Source organism: Tupaia chinensis, unplaced genomic scaffold (assembly GCF_000334495.1).
Source record: "Tupaia chinensis unplaced genomic scaffold, TupChi_1.0 Scaffold000095_1, whole genome shotgun sequence".
Classification (NCBI taxonomy): domain Eukaryota; kingdom Metazoa; phylum Chordata; class Mammalia; order Scandentia; family Tupaiidae; genus Tupaia; species Tupaia belangeri.
The window spans coordinates 758,635-782,169 of NW_006159557.1; the positions used below are offsets into that span (position 1 = coordinate 758,635).

A 23,535-nucleotide genomic window follows, 5' to 3' on the forward strand; every position below is an offset into this window, starting at 1 on the left:
TCTTTCCCATCCCACTGAGACAAGAGACACTGGACAAACTCTCACCATATCTACCAATGTATTTGATTTTATGCCAATGTAAGCTGCTAGTTCTTGTGCTATAAGTCCCAAGTTCTTAAACTCAAAGTCATGAGTCGCAAAACGACATTTTGGTCAACCACAGATCACATGTACGATGGTCCCATTAGACGACAATAGCATATAGCTGAGAAGTGCAGTAGGCTGTATCATCCGAGTTTGTTTAAATACATTCCCTGACCTTCACACAACAAAATGGCCTAATACCACAGACTGAATCCCTGTCATTAAGTGATTCATGACTGTACAGCACAGTGACCAGAAACACAAGCATCATCTTAGGAATGTCAGAAACATAGAATTCAGGCCGCACCCTAGACCAACAGAAACAGAACCTACATTTTTTTTTTTGTTTTGCTTTTTGTTTTTTATTACTTTTCCATAGGGCACGTGAGCTGCCAAAGAAAAATTGAGAAATCACCCCCTAGGAGGGATGGCCATGCTATAATTCCTCCTTCTCCAGTTTCTTGGGATTTGGGACACACAGGCACACGCATCCAGCAGGTTTTCAAGCTGCCAGGTGTAGGACTTGAACCATGCCATGAGCCATGTGGGATCTAGCCTCCTTGATCACCACATAACAGCTGGCCCTAGAACCTGTATTTTAACAAGAACCCCAGGTAAAATGGATACAGAATGAAGTTTGACAAGAACTTCTCTAGTTCCACCTCAAGGCACATACGCAGACTCCCTTAAGCAATCACCCTTCTCAGCATCAACATTTCCTCTGTCCACATTAGAAGTTGCCACTCATTATAAAAACAGACAAATCTTCATTGTTTCACTTATTCCCCTGGTACCATCTAATTTCTCCCTTCCTATTCTGTCCACATTCACTGTCTCCAAGTCCTATCTTTCAATATATCATGAATCTACTCCAGGAAGCTGTTCATCTCTACCATTTTACTATAATTACTCAAGAAGGTTACCAGTCATGTCTACATTGCTCTACCTCAGGACCAAGGTCTCAATTCTTATCTTATCCAGGCATTTAAAAGCGCTTAAGCTCTCCCACACCTTCAAACAGACTCCTCGCTTACCTTCCAAACACTACAATCTTGTTTTCTTCCTATGTCGCTGGCTCTTACTTGTCAGTCTGCTTTACCAGTTCTTACTCATCACCACAACCTCCAATCCCAAGGCTCATAGTCTGAATCTCTCTAGCATCTACATTCAGTTCTAGGTGGAGGTGATTTCACTTGTTCTCATGACTTTAAATCAATCTTAAAATTTATATATTCTTTTTGGCCCTTTCCCCTGCATGCCAGTCATACATCCAACCACCTACTCACTGTTTCACCTGGAATACCTAGTAATTATGTCAAATTTACCAAGTCCAATAAAATAGAAGTCTTCATTTTTCCTCCCTAGTCTGCTTCCCCTGCAATCTTTTCCAACTGGGCAAATGTCTACTCCATTTTACCAACTGCTAAATCTAAAAGCTTATAATCCTCTTTCATTTCTCCCTCACCTCACTTCTAATCCAACAGGAAATCCTGTTGTCTCTGCCTTCAAAATATATACAGAACACAACTCCTTCTCACCCTTCTGTTGCCACTAGCCTGTTCCAAATCACTGTCATCTCGTAGAATTTCCCAACAGCCTCTTAACTGGTCCCTGTGTCTGCTCCGGACCTACCACCACAGAACAGCCAGAGTGACCTTATGAAATATAAATCAAATCATGTCAAGTCATCTGCTTACAATCCTCAAATGACTTCTCATTTCCTTTGGCAAGTTCTAACAATGTCCTATAAAGCCTTATTTAAATCTAAAAATCTCTAAACTTCAGTTTTATCCCACTTTGCTCACTCTGCTCCATGCACACCAGTAACCTTGCTATTCCTTGGAATACAATAAAACAAGCTCATTTCAATGCCTTTGCACTTCCTACTCTCTCTCTGGAATGTTCTGCATGCTCAAACCTCTACTCCACCTATCCATGAAGCTTTGAATGCATAACCCTGTTCACAAAACAGTATGCCCTCACTACTGAGGTCAAATTCCAACCCCACATTTTTTCTTCTTGGTCTCTCTCCCCTGAGCCAAATGTCAGCTCCATGAAGGCAGGGATTTTTCTCACTGCTGAATCTTTCAGCCATAAAACAGTATTTGGCGTACAGCAAGCACTTAGTAGCAGCTTTGTGCATGATTTCCTGTTAATATCTAATTAAGGAGTCCTTTTTATGCCACATAAAATCATTGAAAAGTTCTGCATTTACAACCTGGGCAACACTAGTCAGCTTCATAACAAACTTTCGCTTTGAACTGAATAAAAATCACTTGGTGGAGAGGCCTCTCCAATTCGTACCTGAAGGGTATGAGTGTGAAAATGGAAGAAAGCAAGCAAAATAGTTTTCAATCACCCTAGCAGTAATAGTCTCAATCAAGAGGATCCTTACACAAATGACTCACGCTGAGTCTTACTCTATATTCTAATTTATTCTGGAGAGCTTAAGAACCTTTTATTTAGTCTTTTTAATTTTCTTTTTAAATTTTATACATTTAATCAGTATATATCACTTAGCTAGTAAAGTGAATTCACCCAGAATGAACACACTTAACACCAGTCCAGTTTAGATTACTACAGAGGTTACCATCAACAGATAATTATTTAACAGAACGTTTTATCCTTTTACCCAAATTTTACTAAAATCCTAGATCTATCAGAGACATTTATCAAATGATCTTAAGAAAAACCTCTATCCTCAAAATGCAACCTATTTTTTTTTTTAGAGGATTTTGCTATAGGGTGCGTGCGCTCGTCAGAGAGAGACAGAGAGACAGAAAGCGAGAAATCACCCCCCAGGGGGGATGGCCACCCCACAATCCCTTCTCCTCCATTCTCCTCTCGGGATCTTGGGCATGCACGCACATGCGCCCGGTGGGAGTTTCCAGCCACCGAGTCTGGGATGCGAACCGCGGTCAACTACATGGGAGTTCCAGCGACATAGCCATTACACCAACTGCTGGTCCCAAAATGCAACCTATTTTTATAAGATGTTCTGATAAAGAGGAAGTCATCCATATAAACTATAATGATGTTTACAGCTATATAAGGGGTCTTTGGAAAGCTAAGAAGAATATATATCCATTTGCAACTGTGTACGGATTTCAAATTTTCTGCATCAAAATAAAATCATACTTTAATTCAATTTTCCACAAACTTTCTGAAATATTTGCATATATTTTTGCACAAATAAAAGATACAAGTCCATGGAGAATGATGGCCTCAACAATTCCATTTGTGTGCAATGTGGTTTCAGTTTCCTAAAAGCATATGCTGAAGGTATGATAAAGTAAACTACTCCTTAATGTTAAATAAGGAACATAAAAAGCAGACTATTCAGGCTTAAGCCCATATGCCTGGTTAAGGGAGCTGGATCCCACATGGCCAACTTCAGTTAAGAGTCCTGGCCCTAACAGCTTGAAAAACACACCAGCTATATATGCATTTGTGCTTAAGGTCCCAACAACATGAAGAAATGAAGAAAGACTGCAATGTGACCAACACCCCATTGAGGGGGTGCTTTCTCCTCCCTCTGAAGAATGCACATGTCCCCCCTGGCAATTAAAAAAGGTGCTTTTATAAAGCAGAACATCTCAGAACAATTTCCAAGACCAAACTTAATATGGACTATATACACACTCTAGAGATAACTATATTGCTAATGGTTGTGCAAACATCAAAATGATTGTTCAAGTTATAGAATACAAGATCCCCAAAGCTAGGAAAAAGTATAGACTATACTCAGTGCAAATTTTCTATCAGTAACTAAAGAAATTTGAAAATATAAACAAAGAACCTTCAAATATTATACAAGTATCCCACAGAATTACGATTTTTTAAAAAGATTTTTCATATATGTGTGTGTGTGTGTGTGTGTGTGTGTGTATATATAAATCAAGAGTAGATTCACAATCCAAGAGCATACACAGTACAATTGTTCTCAGTCTCATACCTCACACAAAGCGCAGAGATGGGGCCACAGGACAACAATGCTCCTTCTGGTGATTACCAAGATAAAAAATTTTCAAACAGATGAGAAGAAAATAGACCCAGAGAGATTAAATGACTTAACCAAAATCACAGAGCTAGAATTAGAACTCATGTATCCTGGGGACCAGCAGGTGGAGTGGTGGTTAGGGTGCTGGACATTCCCACATGGCCAACGCTGGTTCAAGTCCTGAATCTGGTGGCTTGCTTTCTCCCTTTCTCTCTCTCTCTGTCTCTCTCTGGTCAAAATAAAATAAGTAAATGAATAAAATTAAATTAAAAAAAAAAATACTCATGTATCCCAATACCAAGTTCAAATCCTTGGACCCAGTTGGCATTCTACTAATATGGTGGAGTAATATCACAGTTTAAGTCATTGATTATCTTGGTATGGTAAATACAGTAAGGCCCATTAGGAGAGAATATAGGTTTTGCTGCCAGGCAGGCCTGGATTTGTGTAATGGCTTAGTTTCTCACAAGTCATGTAATCTTGGGTAAATTATTAAACTCCTCTAAGTCTTGATTTCCTCATTTGTAAAATGGGTTTAATAACAGTATCTATCTCAAAGAACTTCCATGAAAATATCAGACTTAAGCCTAGCCCAGGGCACAGGATAATCTTTCAAGCATCAACTAGCAAAAGTGTGAAATAATATAATCTCTTGAACATTAATTTACAGGAATAAAATAGCTGTCAGCAAGAAATATAGCTTTCCAAGCTCAAAAAATAAACAGACATAAGCTAAAACATAAAGCAAGATTACAACTACGCTAAATGCCAATCAGTATAATGCAGCTTTCTTTCAGAAATATAATGCCCCTATCTCATGCCTTCTGTTTTTCCAGAGCCAATTAAGTTATTTTCATCCCCCCACATTTTATTGAATCAAGCAAACATAGATACTAGAGACAGTGTGGGAGGAGAGCGGGAGGTGGCAGAGGGTAAGAGATAGGGAATCAAGGATGGGGGGAAAAAAGCAAAACATACAGAAAACAAGAAATGGAAGATCATTTGCTGACAATAACATGTTTGTTGATATGCTTGATTGAGACAATATACGGTATACTCTGGATGGAAAATCTCATTTTGTATGCTGTAATGATGTACAGTGAATGAATGCAAATAAATAAATTGAAAAAAAATTATTTTTATCCCCAAAACTCAGTCCTTGGCTCCTTTCACTCTATACTGGGTGTTCCTATGCATTATCATGTTTACAACTACTACCTACAGATGAAGAGTTTTCAAGCTTAAGAGAGTGTAGATTGACTGCCAAAGATTCTGGAGGTTTCTAAAAGTAATATACAAAAATTCTGCAAGTAAAATATATGTATACTTTCTTTCTGGAGAATGAGTCCCTAACTTTTATCAGATTTCCCAAGAAGTTTAGCCTACATCTTAAGTAAGATATATTATTGGATTTATGTCAATGGCTTCCAAATCTGTACTGCCAGCCCAGATTCCCACTTCCCTCCCAAAAAAGCCTTTAAACTTTATTTAACTACCTACTACTGCACATCTCCAACCAAATGCTCCAAACAGATCAAACTTATCATGTCCAAAATCCTTGGTAAACTCACCATCGAAACCTGCCCAACTATTTCTTCTGTATTTTCAGTTACGGTAAGACGAACTGTCTATCAATAACTACATAAGCTAGAAGCATGAATTTAATTTTATATTCTTTCCTCTCTCATTCCTTTCTCATTCAACCAAGTGCTACTGAAATAAGATTCAAGATATTTCTCAAAAATGTCCCAGTCTTTCACCACAAATCCAATTCTCTAAAACTTTTACCTAGAATTCACCAGCTTTCGAATGCATATGAACTTCAACCTCATGGAATTTATCATCCTCAAAACCACCATTAGGGGACCAGCAGTTATCGTAGTGGCTATGTCGCTGGACTCCCACGTGTTCAACTGCGGTTCGCATCCTGAACTCACGCCAGGCGCGTGTGCATGCATGCCCAAGATCCCAAGAGGAGAACGGAGGAGAAGGGATTGTTGCGTGGCCATCACCCCTTGGGGGGGGTGATTTCTTGCTTTCTGTCTCTCTATCTCTCTCTGTCTGTCCGGCAAGCGCACACACCCTATAGCAAAAACCTCACAAAAAAACCAAAACAAAACAAAACAAAAACCACCATTAGAATAAACATATGAACATCATAGCCCTGTTTCAAAATCCTTCTAGTACTTTAAAAGGAAACACAACTCCCTTCAAAATCTAGGCTCGGCCTACTTCTCCATTCACTACACACACACTGTCTTATGTTTATTCCTTAATAAAATTAAAGCAATGGAATTCTCAATAAATATACAATTCATTGTTGTTCACTGCATTTCCCCTGCTCTCCTAGCTCTTCCCCCATCCATCTCCCCACTTCTCAATGACTTTTGTCCCTTTCATCATTTTCTTCATTATCTGATTCTTTATGTATCCTCTGAACACAACTCAGGTGTCATATTCTCCAGGAATCCTTCCCTGATCATCCTCAAACAAAGTTAACAGCTCCTTCCAAGTCTCTCATGATGCTCAGATTTTATCTATCATCACACTCTAAAACTGCTTCATAGTTACCGTTTGTGCATTTTTTTCTTGTACCAGACTTAAATTCCTAAGAGATTATTCTTTTTTTCTCAATGCCACTCAGAAGGCTGTAAACAAATGTCTGTTGAATGAATACTATTTTACTTGATATATAAATGCAATTTTGAAAATATGAACATTTTAATTACTAAATATAATGACATGGAAAAAATTTGAATGTGCTTATCTACAACTACTTAATATAAGTTTTTAAAGTTTCTTTATGTCTTCCATTAGAGGGAGAGAGAGTAAATAAGAAAAAAGATGGGTACCCCCAACAGAGTCCTTAAGCCCTGATCCACTCCCAGTCTCTGCTGCCTAGATCGCGAATATGCTAATGCATACACCCAGAATGCACAGGGATGCTCCAGGATGCAAACCAGGGAGCCCATGTGAGCCCACTTCCAACACCACTGCACTACTACCTGGGCCCTAATATCTTTTTTAAATAATCAAATGCCATGTTTAGATAGAAATAAAAGTACAATGTCCAAGTGACATACTTTCAAATTTCGTATACCAAGTTACGTTCTGATTTTTTCATACTGAAAGAGGTCTTTCTCAAAACTAAAGACCTCAGAAGCCTACATAATCTTTTTTTTATTAATAAATGTTAATCCAGAAGAAAATAGTAGTCAGAAAAGGCCCTTCGGAAAGGAACAATGAGTTAACATCTTTATCTAAAACAAGTTCATAAACAACACACTAAATGAAAAGAGCTTCAAGTGCAGAATTCTACATATACATAATTTGGTCTTGGCATCAGACCAAAAGGTCAACACTGCTAAAAACAATTGCTGCTGATGAACTTTAATCTCTCACTCGCTCATCTTTGATATAGAAACACCACCTTTTTTTTTTTAAAAAAGAACTAATTATTTAACTCTCATCAATGTTAACAATAAAAGCATTGGTCTACACTTCATTAAGGGAATGATTTAATGTAAAGACTAATTTTATACACACGCACACATTTTAAAGAGTATTAACTTTCAATATGAATCTAATAACATCAATCTAAATTATTTCAGCACAGTTTTACTCCCACTGATGAAACAGATTAACTTAGGTTGCAGTACAAATACACTCAGGAAAAGATCTGGCACCCAGTGCTTCAACAAAAAACAAAATGCACACATGCAAATATATACATTTAATGTCTGCTATCTAATTATTAGATGCATCCAAGTCCTTCCCCACCAAGCTCAAGTTACAAAGTGATCAACAAGCAAAGTAACTTCATTTAGCAAAAAGAAACAAATGTTCCTTATTAAAGGAGAGCTATAATTAAGTTTTCTTAAATGCTTATTGTTTGATTTTCAAAAAACAAATCAAGATTTTGTTTTATGCCTGACCTTTGTCCCTTCTTACCTGCACCCATAATTCCAATTACCTATCTATCACATTAATAAATATCAATAACAAAACTAATGCCAAGTTTTATTATTCATTTTCATTTCCTCAAATAATTTAAAAACATAACCTTCAAAATGTCTAAGTTTGAAAGGATGTAGTCTATTACTTACACATCTTGACAGTTCTGTGATTACTAAGTTGGAGAGAACTACATTATGAGACAAATTAAAACTGAAATGCAGAGAACTATATTCTTCACATTCACAACGTACAAAGGACAAGAAGAAACTTGGAACAGGGTGGGTGGGGGAAAAGGGTGAGAATTTGAAATTCCAGGCAATTCAGAATGACACAGCGAGAAAAAAAATAAACAAGGAAAAATGCTTGATCTTAATTTCAAGCTTCAGCCTCAAAAAAGCTGCTCTGGTACAAGTTACTCAGGAATGGCAGCATTCTAATCAGATACAACTAGCCATTAATTACATTAGAAAGCGCCCTTCCAGACTGCAGGCACCTCAGAGTAGACAAAGTCTCTTGTCTTTTATGTTACTGTATGCCTTATAAATACAAGACGTGATGCCTAGGTAACATTCAAAAAAATAACAATACAGTCCACTTATAATTAATAATGATTAGGAATCTTACTTGATGAACAGTCATGCAACAACTTATGATACCTGCAAGAATTCCATATATGTGGGTGTGTGTATATGTGTGTGAAATGAGTAGGCTAACCAAAAATCTATCTGAAAATATGTTTAAGAAATGTAGAACAATTATTTTTCAAAAAAAAAAAAAAACGAAGTCAAGCTTCCAGATTAGCCAATTAAAGATCACTGAAGTCACAGAACAATCGATTTTCGAGTACTAACAACTCTACTTCAACTAAATTTCTGTAACTTTTGCAAATACATTCCTTATATACATTATACACATTCCTTAAGCAATGTCAATCATCAGAAATAACCATCAGCCAAAGATCAAAGCTTTGTGTCCAACAGAGTACATTAGAACAGCCTTTGGACACGTTATTTAACTCTCCATACCTCACTTTCCTCATTTGCATATGGCCGGAGAGATGATATACTGAGAAAAAATTAGCAAAGTTTGTGAAAGCACCTGTTACAAAGCACTTGCTAGATACACATTTGTTTACTTTACTTCATAGAAAAGACACTAACTTTACTTAATGCCTTAAAACTGAATGTAAAGATGGGATGACCAGTTCGTGGCGTAATGATTACATTAATGGACTCCCACAGAGTCAACCAGGGTTTAAGCCCTAGACCCAGTAGCTTAAAACTCACACAGGCACGTGAGCGTGCATGCCCACGGGGGTGAGAGGTGTGTGATTTCTCAGCTTCTGTCTTGTCTCTGGCGAGAGACCTACTGCAAAAATCTATGGCAAAAATCTCTCTTTAAAACAAATGAACAAAAAAATGAAATGTAAAGATTATTAGTATTTGTTTATAACTGATTTCTCTCCAATGGTTACAGTGGAGAAGAGGGGAAAGGAAGTGAGTTGTCAAAGAAGCAACTGATGTCAAGTAAGGAGAGAAAAAGGTTAAAGGACAACTCCATGAAAACATAATCTACATTCAATTGGTCTGTAATAATCATAGAACAGTATATAACATCCACAATGAGAAAGTTAAACCAACAATGAAAGGTTCAATTATGATCTGAACTTTATAATCATGAAATGAGTAGGCTAACCAAAAATCTGTCTGAAAATGTGTTTAAGAAATGTGAACAATTATTTTTCAAAAATAAAAAAACCAAAGAAACAAGGTCAAGCTTCCAGATTAGCCAATTAAAGATCACTGAAGTCATGGAACAATTGATTTTTGAGTATTAACAACTCTACTTCAACTAAATTTCTGTAACTTTTGCAATATGAAAAAATTATGTGTAATATTTCATAATTAATAATCTAATGACTACAACAAGTAAAATGTAATCATATAGTTATTCTCACAGAGGTAAAGCATTTGTCACTGCTCTGTATTTATGCTGTTTTCACCAATAAAAAGATGTTACTGGGTGCCCTGAAAACATGTTTTTTCTCATAGCCATAATTTTCTTTGACTAGAACTCTTTAGACATTTTACTTACAGACTCTATTAAGAAAATTAATCATTACACCTAAAAAGAAATCAACACTTTAAAATAAAATTTAACATTTAAGATTTTAATTTAAAATAAAATTTAGGGACCAGCAGTTAGCATAATGGCTATGTCGCTGGACTCCCACATAGTCGACTATGGTTCAAGTCCCTGACCCAGGGGCTTAAACTCATGCTGGCGTGCGTGCGTGCCTGTCCAAGATCCCAAGAGGAAAATGGAGGAGAAGGGATTGTGTTGTGGCCATCCCCCCTGGGGGGTGATTTCTCGCTTTCTGTCTCTCTCTGTCTTTCTGGCAAGCACACGTGCCCTATAGCAAAAACATCTTCAAAAAATAAATAAATAAATAAAATTTAAACTTAAGTTTTAAGTTCAAAATACTGAAGGGTCATTCCTAAAATTACTCTTTAAGGACCATCAGATAGTGTGTATGTTAAAGAATTGAATCTCACATGGGTGAACTTGAACTCTGTGGTTCAAGTCACAGACCCAGCAGCTTAAAAACCATGCTGGGCACTGTGCATGAGTATGAGTGCCCAAAAATCCTGAGAGGAAAATGGACTAAAGTATGGCCATCCCCCCTGGGATGGTGATTTCTCACATACTCTCCTTCTCTCTCCAAGGACTGCATGTACCCTGTGATAAAAACTAAATACATACACACACACACACACACACACACACACACACACATACACACACATATTCTTATATGCAGAAAATCATATGTCCTGAACAGAACCTCAAAGTAGTGGTAGTAATGTTTCAGAGAAAAAATACTTCTTACTCATTGAACAAATTTGAGTTCCACATTTCTTTATCACAATCTAAAATTATTCATTTTAATCAAGTGATAACATTTTCTTCTTAGTTTAAGTAAGTTTTTTTTTTGAAAATGAATACTTATCAGGTATTCTAAAACAATGACAGTATATAAAAATTCTATAAACTAAGACAATGAAATTGTGTTTACATTGAAATCAAGTGGGACAAAAACCTAAAAGAAGGGGAAAAAAAAATATGTATAAACTCCTATAGTTAGATCTGTTTTCCTTCTCTTTACTTGCCAGAGGGCACATGCCAGAGAGAAATAAAACAGAGAAAAAGAAAGCACCCTTCAAGGGGGCATAAGCATGCCACAATCGCTTTTCCTCCATCTCTCCAATCCACTGGGATTTAAAGCATGCACACACAAGCACACAGCATGTTTTTCAAGCTGCTGGACCCAGGACTCCAACTGTGTTCGGCCATGCAAGATTCAGCTCCCTTAACCATTAGGCAATAGAGCCAACCCATTAGTTCTTTTCCTGAATGAATCTAACTATAATCAAATATGATATGACAGCAAAACAGCCTATCGTACGGAATTATTATCATCTATCAAATCTCCTTAAAACTTCTCTAGCACTTCCAATTCACAAAATAAAAATTACGCAAGACTACAACTAACTTTCCCACTGCTTTATATCAGGACTTAACCATCATTACTGACATACTTTTCCACTCTAAAGGAAAATCTAGTATTTAAAAAGAGGTGATTTTTTTGCAACATCACACAAGATGTTTTGGACCAAGGTCAAGAACAACATACTGGCATTTAGTTCCTAGAATTGTGAATAAACCTACTGCCTTTAACTCAAAATTTTAGAATTAGAATGAGACTAAGGTTAACTTCAAATTGAAACCTCCAGTTTTACAAAAGAAACTGAGGCTAAGTGGCTTATCCCAGATTACACACTTAGGGTAATAAAGTAGTCCAAGTGCCCTACACTAAGGGTCCTTACACTACACCATGACAGCTTAAATCATCAGGGTGTCCAACATTGAGAAATCATTTTGTAATTTGCAGTTCAGTGTTAACACTGAGTTACTACAGCTCTATGTTTCAGTCTGGTTGAGAGAAAAGAACTTTTTACCAGAAGTCAAGTTTCTATTCATGGTTCTTTCATATATCCAAGTCAGGCAAGTATCTCTTGGCTAAATCACTTTCTCAAGTCCTGATTTACTTTTAAATAAAAGATTCTCTCTAAAGTCTTTCCTATGGTTTGCACGTTTTTGTCTCCTGCAAAAGTCATGGTTACTACCTACTCCTCCCATGAGCATATGTGCTCTCTCTGGGAAAAAAAAAGGGTGGAGTCTTAGTGATTAAGTCTAGATGATGGAACCCTCATGATAGGAAGGGGTGGCCTCATAAATGGTCTTGACAGAGTTCATTCCTTTTTGCCCTTTCATCTTATGCCATGAGGACACAACAATCCTATCCTATGCAGGATGCAGCATCAAAGTGCCACCTTGGAAACAGAGAGTAGCCTTCACCAGATAACTGAACCTGCCAATGACTTGATCTTGAACTATCCAGCCTCCATGAGAGTGAGAAAGATTTCTGTTCTTCATCAATTACCTAGTCTGTGGTACTGTTATAACAGAACAAAGACAATTCCTTTCAGCTTTTATAATTAAAATGCTATTACAAATAGGACCATATAAAGCACTTATTTGACAGTGATAGTGTTCATCAAAAAAAAAAAAATACGTCTTTCATGTCTCATTTGCATGTGTAAGAAGAAAACTATTAGTAATTTAAAGTATCTACTTGTGCTCCAAAATCATTTTACTGTTCACTGCTTTTGTCTATTCTCAAAATCAAAAAACTAAAGATTAAATCTTTAAACATATTTCGTTCAAGTAATCACTTTTTTTCTAAATATATATCTAAGATAAATTTCTACTAACTGAAAAATAAAGAAATGTGTGTGCTGTCAGCCTTATTTAAAGTAACAAGTGTTAGGGCCATACAGTGTCACAGTGTAGTAAAACGACATTCTGAGAGGCTGGCCCAAATGAAAGGCTCCAGATTTGCATCTGGAGACTTCCCTGAGTATGCCAGGTGTGGGTGTTCCTATGCCTACAATCTGCAGCTGGCTGAAGACTGGGGTAACAGGAGCCAGCAGATGGCATAGTGGTTGTGGCGCTGAACTCCCACATGGCCGACAACAGTTCGAGTTTCAGACTTGGTGGCTCGAAAATCACTCTAAGTGTGTGCCTGAGCATGAGCATGCCCAAAATTCCTGAATAGAGAAGCATATGCAGCATGGCCATACTCCCTCGGGGATGAGGTGATTTCTCCCTTTCGCTCTCATTGCTGTCTACCTGTCTCTCTCTCTCTCTCCAGGGAGCACACATACCTTATGGCAAAAACCTAATAAAAAAGAAAAGAAAATAGAACCTGTTGGGTGCTATATCATTGGCTCATGGGAAAAAATGAATAAAATAGACTTTATATACATGTATATAAATAATAAAAGTGTTAATTTATAAATATGTCAACTAGTGAATGTTTCTTACAGGTTATCATGACTGCTTTATTCAAAATCACTAGCCATTAGGGCTCTCATAATTTATATATTCAAATGTTACTGAACAATATGTATTTTTATTGATTAAAAAGTTTTTTTTAAATTTTATTCTAAGAGATCTATTTACCTTAAACGTAGTGAAGCTTAATCTTGCAAAAGAAAGACTGGAATCTAATTTTGAATTATTTTGTAAAGAGAATATTGCACGGTGTAAGCTTCAAGCCCCTGGATCTGCCTCTGGCTAATAACTTAACCAGTAAATGTACAGATAATTTTCTAATCCATTCCTATTAAGAAAGTAAGTATTCCAGACTTTAGAAAATTCTTAACTACAGGTCATCAGAAAGTCATGAAGCATTTTTGCATATAAAAAGACACAAAAATACATCATGACTTTCCCAACACCTCATATTAATTAGGAAGTGTGGTGCAATGGAAAGACCATGAACTTTTAAGTCAAATAAATCTATCTGGGATTTGTATCTCAGTTCTACCTTTTCCTACATGTATATGTGATATTATAAATATTTTACTAGATCTCTCCAATCCACAGATAAGATTGAAAACAGGAATAATATCTAAACTTTAAATTATTTTAAGGACTTCACATAATTAATCCCAAGTACCTAAGACTGAGTCTATACAAGGCAGAGACATTCCATAAATTGTTACTAATCTTATCAAGCAACTTCTCTTTATTGGAAATGGAATGAAACTAGAGATGAAAAGGAATTTTTCATCCTTATTTCGGAGAGAATAGGGCAAATACAAGAGGCTAATTAAGTGTTGCTTAGGTAAGAGTTACTTTAGATAAAAATGTCATGCAAGCAGTATATTAAAGAATTCTCTTTAGCAATGACTGCCTGCTTTTATATAAAAAAAAAAAAGTATCTCTAAGAAATCTATTTCCTTAAAGTAGATAAAGATTTCCCTTTGAAGTTTTTATTCATTTGCTCCTCAGTAATGATTCTCATTTTAAAAGCAAATTTGGGTCCATCATTTTCTCAATGACTTTAAATACTAAATGAATGAAAATCAATTTTGAAAGTATTACTTAATTACTTCTCCACTTTAAAACTATTTTTTTAAAGGATGTTATTAGCAAGAGCTCATGATTTGGAGTATAGGTAACTGCAAAACTGGTTCTTAATTTCCCATTTTTTTCTCCTAAGTTTAGGAGGGACAAAGGACAGTTGGGGCATCCCTTTAGCAAGGTCACACTACGGATCTCCTCTCCTCAGCCCTCCAGTTAGTCAGGATCTTGGATGCATGTATTCCTGGTGTGTTTAGGGTTGATTCAGGATTCAAACCTGTGGTCAGTCACATGGCTTCCAGCACTGCCTATCAGTTTCCTATGCCTCAACACCACTGCAGCTGGAACTCAATTTCCTATTAACTGTGGCCAGCAGGTGGTGTAATGGTTACATCGCAGGACTCCCATGTAGTCAATCACAGTGAGTCCTGGGCCCAACAGCTTAAAATTCTTAAATTTCATGCTGAGCGCGTGTGCGTGTGTACCCAAGATTCTGAGAGAGGACTGTGGTGTAGCCATCCACTCTGGGGGGTGATTTCTTGCTTTCTGTATCTCTCTCTCTCCAGCAAGTACATGTGCCCTATAGCAAAGATCTCTTTAAAAAATTTCTATTAACTGTTTGCAAGTCAGGTAAGTAGGACTCTTCTCATCCTCAAAAAGACTGGATTAATGATTAGTGATTTTAAGGTCATTGTTCACAGAACCCCATATACAAATGGCACAGTAAGAGCTGCTCTAAGTAAGATTTTGAAGACATCTACTCTGTTATTCCTTCTGGGCCTCATGGAACCTGGAGACACCTCCTCACCCTCTATTTAAAAATACCTGTTTTACATGCAAAATACTATAACTTTTAGTTAAAAATTCTGACCAGGATTTTTTTTTTCAGGTTCATTTCTTCAATGAGCAAGAGAGACAGAAGAGAACGAGAAAGAACACCGCTAACAGGGTCCCGATGTGACAATCCACCCCAGCCTTCAACCAACCCTGGATCATGTGCAAGCATGTGCACAACATAGCAAGAGATATGAACCCCAGACTTGAACTGGGACCACCCATTTCCCAGTGGGATTACGTCACAGAGCACCTTGTTTCACCGCTCTGCCACCTGGCCTGAAGAAATAATTCTCTTAAATGTCTCAGTGATATCCTGTTTATTGAAAGGCACTTTCTGAACCTCACTTAATCATGAAAATTAATCTGTGAACAATACTGTACTTCCCATCCTAAAGATAAGAAAACAATGGCCAGCCTTGAAGCCTATTGGTTAAGGGAGTCAGATCTCATATGGCTGATGGCACAATTCAAATCCCAGGTCTGGCTTGAAAGAGAAGTGCGATGCCTGTGTGTACATGCCCAAAATCCTGACAGGATGGAGAAATAAGGGAGAAAGGATGATGGCATGACCCTCATGGGGGTAGAGGGGACTTTCTCTTCCTCTCGTCTCACTTTCTACCAAATGCACCCTCTGACAAATTAAACAATAAAAATAAAGAAGGTGAGAAAATAAACTAAAAGAGTTTAGCTCTACTATATCCTGGGCAAAATTAAGCTATACTGGTGAAGGTAGATACAAAAAGATCATATCTCCTCCTAAGGAAATTATGCTCTCAAGAAGATATTCTCTCAAGAAGATATTCTCTCAAGAATCTTGGCAAAAATGGGAGATAGTATGGTGAGAACTACACAGGAGAAAGAACATCTTCTTCCCTTAGACCAGAGAGTAGGAAAAGAATGTGTAAAAATGAAAGATTAAAGAAATGAAAGGGAACACTGAAGAAACTTTCACCTAATAACATTAGTCTTCAAGGTGAAGCAACAGTTTGGTTCTTTTTTTTTGAAGGAGGTAAGAGAATTCTCAAAAAAAGCTAAGTTTGGAATAGCTTATTCAGGAAAAGGAAAATGGAGCCTACCAGGACACCCAAAACCAAACAAAAACAACACTGCTTGGAGGGACTGAGAGTCCAACTAAAAGACTACATAGTCTTAAAACTTTCTCCAGAAGTGCATAATAGCCTAGGATATATGAACAGTGAAGGCATGAATGGAATGATCTAAGATGCTTTTGCTGACATTGTTGGCCTTGTTCCGGATGGGTAGGTAACAGAAAAGAAGGGGCAACTGGTTACAGAGGTAGAAGCAATGGAACTACAGCTGGGGCGAATGAAAAAGGTCTTCAGATCCAAGAGCACATTAAAGTGAGAAGTCAACAAGTAGTTCTGGATTAAAAAACTAAATAATAAAAGCCTGCATTTATTCATAATGCTTTATATGTGCCAGGCATTAGTCTATAAGCTTCACATGTATGACAGCACTTCAAAAACCTCAAGAAAAAATGAAATTAAAGTACAAGTTTATTTTGGTGCAAAGAAAAATAAAATCCATCAGTTTTATGGGTTTTTTGGGGGGCTTTTTGAGAGGTTTTTGCTATAGGGTGCGTGCGCTCGCCAGAGAGAGACAGAGAGACAGAAAGCGAGAAATCACCCCCCAGGGGGGATGGCCACGCCGCAATCCCTTCTCCTCCAGTCTCCTCTCGGGATCTTGGGCACACACGCACACGTGCCCGGCGTGAGTTTTAAGCCACCGGGTCCAGGACGTGAACCACGGTCGACTACGTGGGAGTCCAGCGACATAGCCATTATGCTAACTGCTGATCCCCAGATTTTTTCATAATACACATTTTCCACAATTTTTTTTGAGGAATCCTCATATGATCTCTATCTTTAAAATGATCTTATGAGGTAAGAAGTATAATTTTCTCCTTTTTACAAAAAGGACAACAGGCAGAAGTTAAATGATTTGCTCAAAATCTTATCTCTAATAAATGGAAAAGCTAAGATAGAATGAAGTTTTAAGATTTCTAAAGTAATGGAAGACAAGCTCTAAGGGTTAAAAATGACTGTAATACAGGGACCAGCAGTTAGTGTAATGGCTATGTGGCTGACTCCCAATGTAGTCGACCGTGGTTTGCGTCCCGGACCCAGTGGCTTAAAACTCACGTCGGGCACGGGTGCGTGCGTGCCCGAGATCCCTAGAGAATGGAGGAGAACGGACTGTGGTGTGGTCATCCCCCCTGGGGGGTGATTTCTCACTTTCTGTCTCTCTGACCCTGTCTGTCTGTCTGGCAAGCACATGTGCCCTACAGCAAAAACCTTTTCAAAAAAAAAAAAAATGACTGTAATACAAAGAAGGGCTACTGGATCATCGTCGTAGATCCAGTGCCTGACCAACAATAGGAACCAAAATAAATGTAGTTTAAGTGGAAGAAATGCATGACTATTCCCACATGCAATGGACAAAATTAAGATCCAGACTAGATATTGTACCTTTGAAGCAGATATTAAAATCTTCAATAAATGAGGGAGCATTAAAAGTACAAAGCTAATAGATGGTCATAAGAAAACAGATTAGTTCTCACGGGCCTAAGTCAGTGCCAGTCCCATAGCCTAGTGGTTAAGAGAGCCAGAGCTCACCTTGCCAACTTCAGTTCAAATCTTAGCCCCTGCGGCTTGTCAAACATGCCAGATACCTGCATGCATATACCCAAAACCCTTGATGGGATGGAAAAATAGAGAAGGGGCTAAGACATGAGCACATTCTTCCTATCTCTCTGGTGAGCACATGTGCCTTCTAGCAATTTTTTTAAAAAAAAGAAAGGCTTGAGCAGAAAAAGATAATGATGGATGTGGCAATAAACAGCATCTGGGCCCAAATGATTCAGAGATTATAAAGAAAATACACACATCAATTCAAGAAGATAAGCCTGTAGGTTTCAGAGCAAGAGAATTCTGAGAAAAGGCTGAGGATTTAGAGTTCACCTATAACGGATGTGAGGGATCGATCGGAAGCACATCTTACCAGGCTAAGAGAAGGGAGTGAAATGCAAAGAGGGGTCATTGTGGAAGAAGTGAAGCATTAATAGGAAAGACTGGACCAGTAAGACTCCTGATGATCAATGCAAGGTGACTATCAATACACCATACTACCTTTACTTACAAGTCATTAATTCTCCCAGCAGACTAAGTGGACTAACCACCTAAGAAAAGTGCCACAAGATTCTTAATTATCTCTGACTATGTTTTAAGACTTCACTTACTATTTACAAAGAGTTCAAACATTTCAAAGCACCATTTGCATTGATTTACCTGATCAATCAATCATTATGGTTTGCTTAGATGACTTTGTCATTTAATCATCCATTTGCTAACCATTCACTCCTTATCTATCACCATGTCAAGTACTCTGTAGTTCTAATCATTCACACTTTATCTATCACCATGTCAAGTACTCTGTGGTTCGAAAGGATGTCTGGCATGAGAAGGTTCTGGGTTTGTGTCTGTAAATCTTGCTGAAAACACTGAGCAAGCACATGCCCATGATCCAGGGCGGGCTGAAATTACGGAGTGACAGCAGCATGAGAACCCTGTTAAGGGCATCTGTGTCTCTGTATTTGTCCCAGCCATAAAAGAAAATGAATGAACTTTTTAAGAAGGGGGGTGGGCTCCCCCTGTGCAGCACTCTCTACTGGCCCCAACCTGACACACCGCATACCCTTCAGTCCCCTGAGGCTGCCTCCTCCAGGCATGACACAGGGCTTGGCCATATTAAGGCAGCAGCTCAGCTCTGCACATTCAGCTTCATGCTCAGCACCAAAGCTGAGGGCGAGATCATTCTAAAAGGATTCCAGTCCATTTTTCAGGACCAGGGCATGGCAGAGTCATGCACACTTTGGCAGGACCACAGCTAATTAGTAACCTATGCCAAAAAATAGCAACGGCTTTGCCAGTGTAAGAATTCACCCACATGGATTGGTGTTGCTGGACATTCAGAGTTACAACAGTGATGTTGAAGGCAAGAAATCAACAGCCTTTTGAACAAAGTGGAAGAATGGAAGAACTGAATCAGAACAGTACAGGCAAGTGAAGAGATTACCACCCATAGTTTGAGGAGGGCATTGAGATGCTGGTCCACTGCTTATAGGTGTCTGGTCAAGCATGACAGTAGTATACATGATGAAGATTCACCCTATCAGAATATTAAAATCCTACTTTTGAAGCTATTAGGAAATATTCTCATTGTGAGTGGAGATATTAATTTGGCAGAGTGATCTGGCATATACCTGGGCCACCATCAGCAGTGGCAAATATTACACTGGTATAAATGTACCGATTCTAGGAGGCAGAGATGGTGCGTATGTGAAAGTCAAACTGAAGCGAAAAATAATCACTATGGTAGAGACTGACCAAATGGTGGCTGATGGATGCAAGAAATACAAACACAAACAAAAGTGTGGTGATGTCTTAGGCTATCTTCAAGGAGAGTGCTGTTAGGTTCTAATAAAAGACTGTACCCCAGTACTGAAGAGCTACGAAAAGAAGGGAGAGAGTTTGATTACTTATCAATGGATCTGACAACTGTTCCAATCTCCTCAGCCCAGGACGACTACACATGGGACCTTCTCGGACTGATTCTTGACCTCTCAATCAAAGTATTCAAATAGATGCGAAATATTTTACACACGGGAACTGTCAACTTGATGGAAGCCCTTTTACTCTACAAAGAACAGCTCAGTCACAGGTATTGTCCTGTGGAGTTTTCAAAGAAGATCGTTTGTGTCACTTCGTGCTTGGAATGGTGGGTATTTTACACTAGAAGCAAAGTTTTGAAGATAAAATTCCCCTAGTTATGTGTGCTACAAGGATAGCCTTCCAGATCTCCGTATGCTGTAGGTGACATCAAAATGAGTCATACAACTGATTACGAATACTTTATAGACAATCTTATTTAATTATTTTTAATTTAAAAAAGGAAATTAGAAAGGGCCAGCAAATGGTAAGGTGGTTAAGGCACTGGACTCCCACATGGCCAACCATGATCTGAGTTCAGGACCAGAGGTTTGAAACTCATGCCAGGTAAGTGTGCATACATGCCTCAAATCCCAGAACAATGGAAGAGAAGGGATTATGGCACAGCCATCCCAACAGGGGGTGATTTCTCACTTTCCTTCTCACTGTCTCTGTGGCAAGTACTGGGGTACAGTACACACATCCCTTAAGGCAAAATCCTTAAAAAGTAATCATAATGATGATAATAATTTTTAAAAATGAGAAATGCATATTTTGATGAGCTAGAGTGTTACTTTTCTGAAGGTCATCCAAGGGATGATTAGATAGATTAGACAGCATAGCAAATGTACTGACCCCTAGAATATAATTTTTATTTTTTATTCTGTGTGGGCTTTTTTGTTTTGGTTTTAGTAGACCCTCAATTTGGATACTTGAAGGAATGAACATCACTGTTTTGTTCCAGAAGGAAATTCTTGATGGTATTTCTTCCCCCCCCCCAAAATAACTTAGATGTTAAATTTGGTGCTTACAGGATGATTTTTTAAAAATGAATAGCAATGCTTCCATTAAAATTACAAAAGCGTTTTAAAAAAAGCTGTCTGGTAAAAAAAGCTTTGGACAGGGACCATAAACCAGTTCTGGAATGAAATAAAAAAAAACAAAACAAAACAAAAAAGGGATGGGAGGGGAAGGAGGAGAAAGAGAAGGAAGAAAACAAATAAGAAAAAACAAGTCTATCAGATGAACAATTAATGTACACATTAAAATATACATACCAAACAAGCACTTACTCCTTCAGTAAGATTACCTGGAGAGGTTGCACAAGTACTTCAGTGATTGTCAGAATCATTATTGGAACTTCTCTTTTGAAGCCACCCCCAAAGAGCGTAACATTTTTTTTAAGTCCCCCAGTGGCACCAAACTTAACCTTTGGAACTGATGTCTCAGCACAGTTCACAAATAGTCTCAATAGGCTTTTCACAATGTAGGTTCTATAAATTATACTAACAAATGGCAGTATCACCCCAATGTAACTACTTGTAAACACAACATTCAACTTCAAAATTTTAATTTGGGGATTAACAAGGCTAAATGCTGGTATGAAAGTAATTGTGTGTCACTGTGTATCATTCTAAATTCTGCACAACACTTTGAAATGAGTCTTATTAGGACTGTTACCAAAAAAATAAAAATAAAACTGAGGCTAGAAAAATTAAAGATACAGTTAGAAAGGGATGGGAGTTGGTATTCAAACCATGGCAGTTCAAAGCCCTCACTCTTAACTATTACTTTACCTTTTAGTTGTACACTCAAACATCTGCTAATGCTCTAGTGCAAAACTAAATGAAAACTCCCTACAAACAATTTACAATTTTATTCTCAAAAGCTGCCAAAGAGGCATGGTGGTTAAGCTGCTGGACACCCACATGGCTGACCATGGTCTAAATCCTAGACCTGGCTGCTTGCTGTCCCACTTTCCCTCTCCTTCACTCTGATCAAATTAAAATTAATTAATTAATTAATTAAACAATTTTTTTAAGTTGTCAAGGAAATGCAAACTAAAACACTGAAGTTTTTTTCACCTATGAAAATAAAAATAGAAGCTAAGACACTGCTACACACTAGAAGTTTTAAACTGATACAGCCTTGAGAAATATTTTTTTGAGGTTTTTGCTATATGAAAGTAAGAAATCACCCCCCAGGGGAGATGGCCACACCGCAATCCCTACTCCTCCATTCTCCTCTTGGGATCTTGGGTATGCATGCACACATGCCCGGTGTGAGTTTAAGCCACTAGGTCCGCGACTCGAACCAAAGTCGACTACATGGGAGTCCAGTGACATAGCCATTACGCCAACTGCTGGTCCCCAGAAATATTTTTTAATTTATGTATTTTTCTTCTTTTTTTCTTTTCTTTTTTTTTTTTTTTTTTAGTTTTTGCTATAGAATACATGTGCTCATCAGACAGAGAGAAAGAGAAATCACCTCCAAGGGAGAATGGCTACATTGCAATCCCTTCTTCTCCATTCTCCTCTCAGGATTTTGGGTACACATGTATATGTAAACACACACACACGTGTTTTCCATGTTGCCAGGTCTGGGATTCAAATCCAGGAGTCAGCTATACAAGATCCAGCACCTTAACCACCACACCACCTGCTGGCCCTACTAGTGAGTGCTCTTAAGAATTACACTTTTCTGGGGCCAGCAGGTCATGTAGTGATTAAGGCGCTAGATTCCCTCATAGCTGACCATGGTTCAAGTCCCAGACACAATAGCTTGATACTTGCGCCAGGCACATGTGCATGTGTGCCCAAAAGTCCACAGAAGGTGATTTCTCATTTTCCCTATCTATATGGCTAGTACATGCACTCTATAGTAAAAATCTTTGAACGAAAAAAAAAAAAAAATCACTTTAGAGCCAGATTGCTTGGATTAGAATACTAATACATTTCTGCCACTTCCAAGCATACTAACCGTAAGCAAATTATTTAACTTCTCAAAGCTTCATTTGTAAGGCAGGAAACAGTACTATCTTATAAGGTCATGTAAATTAAATAAGTTTAGACATGCAAAGTATAGAGAACAGTGCTTGACATGTGATAAACACTCAAGAAGCATTAGTTATTATTCATATCTTCCTGAGTGAATTAAATAACATTTGTTAATTATGTTTAGCCTGGTAAGTTCATAATTATAAGTGAGATCAAATATTTATGTACCTATATATTATATACCTATATAATCACAGTTGCATTCTTTATAACAGAAAAAAATGCACTTCCTGAAATTAATCAAAATACTTGACAGCAAAGAAATAGTTAAGCAAAGTGAAGTATTATAAGTTTTATTGCAGTCATTAAATATCATGTTTTAAAAATACTTAACATGGAAATATATGTACAGCACGAAATTTTTGTAAAAGCAATAGATTAAAAATACAGAATCTCAATTTTACTGTGTTTTCACACATCTGTATCAAAGATTAAAACGAAATACATTGAGCCAACAAATGGCACGCTGGTGAAGTCACTGGATCACACTGGGCTGAATGTGTGGTTCAAGTATCAGACCTGTCAGCCTGAAAAGCATGTCAGGTATGTGTGCATGCATGCCCCAAATCCTGAGAAGAGAATGAAAAGAGGGGATTATGGG

The 23,535-nt window shown here is 37.7% G+C and overlaps 1 protein-coding gene and 1 pseudogene across 3 annotated transcripts in view; one reads left to right on the plus strand and one right to left on the minus strand.

Moving 5' to 3' along the window:
- Positions 1–23,535, minus strand: part of CUL3 (cullin 3) — a 120,240-nt gene that overhangs the window by 90,138 nt on the left and 6,567 nt on the right. The gene's annotated exons all lie outside the window — the stretch shown is intronic.
- On the plus strand, positions 13,025–20,272 carry LOC102480917 (spermine synthase-like; annotated as a pseudogene).